Here is a 4,439-nt window from a genome sequence, read left to right on the forward strand (position 1 = left end):
TTCCGGTCTGCTCTCAATAGCTAATAAAAAGTGCATTACGGGGACTTCCCCGGTGGCACAGGGGTTAAGAATCCATCTGCCAGTGCAGGGGACATGGGTTCAACCCCTGGTTTGGGAAGATCCCACATGCCGTGGAGCAGCTAAGCCCATGTGCCACAACTACTGAGCCCACATGCCACAACTACTGAGCCCATGCACCACAACTACTGAAGCCTGCATGCCTAGAGCCCGTGCTCCACAACAAGAGAAGCCACCGTAAGAAGCAGCCCATGCACAGCAATGAAGATCCAACGCAGCCAAAAAAAAAAAAAAAAAAAAAAAGTGCATCATGGCTTGCTCTGAAGCAATGCATATTTAGAGAAAAAAAGTCTAACCTGCCATTCATGGGACACTCTAATTTGTGCTTGGACAAGACGTGCAGTTTGCTGCAACCATCTCATCACAAATCTGTAGCTTCTTGTGCCTCAGTCTTTCAAGAGTGACTTTTCTCCTGCTCCCTAGGGTGGCTGGACGCATCTTGCGCTGGTCTTCCCTCCGCCTGTGGGTCACACCAATCCTGCAGGATCCCACCCACGCCCCCCTCCCCACAAAGTCCCCAGGACCAGCCCTGGCACCCAGGCCCCTCCCTCCCTTCCCTCCCTCACGGAAACTGTGACCCTGACCTCTGTTGAGCTGAGGACTCAGAGGCTGTCCTCAGCTGGCTTCTCCACTGGAGGAGGAGTAAGGCGTCATCCCCATTTGCCCCCCGAGTCCTGAACCAGCTAGAGACAAGGAGTAAGGCGGAGGGGGTCAGATGTCTCCCTTGGTCCTCTTGGAGGATGTGGCTTAGGTGCCAGGCACCCGCTGCCTTCCTAATCCCACCTCCCATGGGTAGGTGACCCCCACGCAGGCCAGGCCTACTGGTCAACACAGGCTCCCCCGAGGACTGGCCACGAGTTCCCACTTTTATTACTATTATTATTAATCTCACCATCACCTCTATCAATAACCAGCCCACAGGGCTTCCCTAGTGGCACAGTGGTTAAGAATCCACCTGCCAATGCTGGGGACATGGGTTCGAGTCCTGGTCCAGGAAGATGCCACATGCCACAGAGCAACTAAGCCCGTAAGCCACAACTACTGAGCCTGCACTCTAGAGCCTGTGACCCACAACTACTGAGCCCGTGAGCCACAACTACTGAAGCCCACTCACCTAGAGCCTGTGCTCCACAACAAGAGAAGCCACAACAATGAGAAGGCTGCACACCGCAACGAAGAGTAGCCCCCCCTCACCACAACTAGAAAAAGCCCGTGCACAGCAACGAAGACCCAACACAGCCAAAACTGAAAACAAACAAATAACTTAATTAAAAAAATAATAAACCAGCACACAGCCTACCAATCTCATTAGGAAGCTCACTTGGCACAAATTGGGAGGCTGTTTGGTAAGACAACATTCCTCCCCAGAGTCCAAGCAAACATTGAACATAGGGAGCAAAGGAGATTTAAAATTGAACCAGAAAAGGTGGAGCCAGCTTCCATCCTAAAGCCCTGCTGCCCCCAGGTGGGGAAACGGTTGCTGGAACAGGTCTGCTCGGCTTGTGTACGACCTCCTCCTCCGTCTGAGGACAAAGCGGGGCTGGCAGGGGAGCCCAAGAGGGTGGGCTCCCAATTAGGATAAGTTCTTCCTCTGCAAAAGAGAAGATTATTCTTGCCTTTGAGATCTCCAGAAAAACCTCTGTAATGTCCCCTCTTCCAGGCCCTAGCTATTTTCCTAAACTGGTGCAGAGAAAATGTGAAGTTGGGAGGGCTATCCCCTGGGTGCACTGTGGTGCACTGGAGCACCAGAGGGTGACAATGCTGGAAATATTCGGGGGACAGAGCCAGGGGGTGTGCCAGACCATGGAACACAGCCCCAGCCAATGACAAGCATGGTGTCTTTCAAAGGGTATGTGACATTCAAAGGTGGTCAGCGACAGCTGGAATCCCCATGGCTTGTAGCTCTAACTGTGCACTCCCCCAGAAGCAGTCAGCATTTGGACAGTTCCTAAGGTTCAGCTGATTTAAAAGCAAACTTGTTTATCACTGCAAATCCCTGGGCAATTCACTGGGGAAGATAAGAAGTAGAGCCCTTGCTTGTCATGTTCAAGATGAGACAAAACGCAATATTCAGGCTGCAAAGCAAACCTGGTGTTTGCGGAGAGCAGAAGTGACGGTTTATTAAAAAATATAGGCTATGCCGGGGAAAAAGTAATATTGAATTTTATGATTATTTCATACTGGGAATTGTTACATAGTTCCATGTCTGTTTTTTATATAACTACAGATTGCAATAATACATTTTATAGCTTGTAAAGTTCTGAACAAGCAATTTTTACACAGCTACATTTAGTAGGTTGTTTAAAACAAAACAGGAAAAAAGCTCACATTAAGAAGAGAGAAAATAAGCCTTTGGGAGAATTAAAACTACAGCATATTTTCACATCATTTCCTTGGAGTCTGACAGAACCTGTTTTAATGGTCTGGCTCTGATGCCCACCTGGACGGGATCAAACAGAGCTTTACGGTGAGATCACGGGGCTATTTGCTGGGACTGGTCTTTCGTGGAGCTTTTGTAGGCCAACAGACAAACAGTCAGCCCAGGAGCTCTCTCAGGATTACAAAACGGTGGGCAAAATTTTTACTTACAAAAGTTCTTAAGTCTCTCCCATGCCTGGGCACCGAGGAGCACACTCGGTGATGATCTTGGGTGAAAAACACACACGACCCACAAAAAGACATGGAGGACACTTAAATGAATATTGCGAAGGGAAAGAAGCCAATCTGGAAAAGATACATGCTGTGTGATTTCAATTATATGACATTCTGGAATATGTAAAACTATGGAGACAGTATAAAGGTCAGTGGTTTCCAGTGACTGGAAGAAAGAAAAATGAGTAAATGGAACATAGCGGGTTTTTAGGGCAAGGAAACTATGATGCAATGTACTATAATGGTAGATATATGTCACGACGTATTTGTCAAAACCCACAGAACATACAAAGCCAAGAATGAACCTTAATGTAAACCATGGGTTTGGGATAATGTGTCAGTGATGGTTTAGCAATTATAACAAACGTACCACTCTGGTACAGGATTCTGCGGGTGGGGAAGTCTCTGTATGGGGAGAGGGAGCATACGGAACCATTTGCAGTTTTTGTTCAATTTTCCCGTAAATCTAAAACTGCTTTTAAAAATAAAGTCTAGGGCTTCCCTGGTGGCACAGTGGTTGAGAGTCCGCCTGCCGGTGCAGGGGACGCGGGTTCGTGCCCCAGTCCGGGAAGATCCCGCATGCCGTGGAGCGGCTGGGCCCGTGAGCCATGGCCACTGAGCCTGCGTATCCGGAGCCTGTGCTCCACAACGGGAGAGGCCACAACAGTGAAAGGCCTACGTACCGCAAAAATAAAATAAAATAAAAAATAAAGTCTATATTTAACAAAAAAAACAAAAACATAACCACAGTCCTTGCAGAACTTACAGATGGGGAGGAGGAAAAAAGATCACGCAAATAAGTCACACAACCACACAGACGTACAGCTGAGATCGCTCCTACAAAGGGGCATTCAGGACCCAAAAGACGTTGTCAGTCAGTGGTCAACCAGTTCCAAATTCCTACCCAAATCCATCCTTGCTGGTGGACTGGAGTCTCCAAATATGGACAGTTTGGTCATGGACAGTCTTTCCATGACCAGTAACATTTCAGTACAAAACAGTTTAGTGCCCAAAGTTGTTAATTCTCTCATTGCAAACACCTAACCCCCTTCAGGACGGCATCAATAAAAGTGATAAGAACCATATTAAATCTTCCAACAGAGCCACGAGGCTCTTATCTCAGAGGCCCCGTAAGCCTGCTAACACTACCACCTCCGATGCAACCAGCCGTTTACGGAATGCTTTCTTCAAAAATTAAAATAAATTACTCCCTTGGTTTCAGGAGAGAGTGTGACACAAACGAGATAATATCAGCCAATGCTTTGTCCTGGGTTTTAATAAGAAAGTGGGCTTTGTTTGCTGAAATGCCCATTTTTGAGACACATGAGCTCAGACTGGAAGATGACACATACGTTGTCTTTGAACACATCTGACTGTCCAGGTCCTTCTTCTGCACAGTGACCTTCCTTCGGGAAGAACAGATGCTTAGTTACCCAGGCAGCTCCTGGGTGAGTCCTGGAAGGGACGGCAGAAGTGGGGTTCCTTTGGAACAAGCTCCAATAACGAGCACTTTCTTCCAGGGCGAGGTCTGAGCTATCACAAACTGTAGTTTTTCAGCGTCCCCACCCTTACAGCTCGGCGTGCACCAAACTCCAAACCCACAATAAATGGGCTTAATTGGGCTGTAAATGGACTTAACTTGGTCTCAGAGAATCAGAGCTCTCAAGGCTCCTCCAGCTCCAGGGAGCGAGAGGAGAGGGCTTTAAAGA

Source organism: Tursiops truncatus, chromosome 16, assembly GCF_011762595.2.
Source record: "Tursiops truncatus isolate mTurTru1 chromosome 16, mTurTru1.mat.Y, whole genome shotgun sequence".
Taxonomy (NCBI): Eukaryota; Metazoa; Chordata; class Mammalia; order Artiodactyla; family Delphinidae; genus Tursiops; species Tursiops truncatus.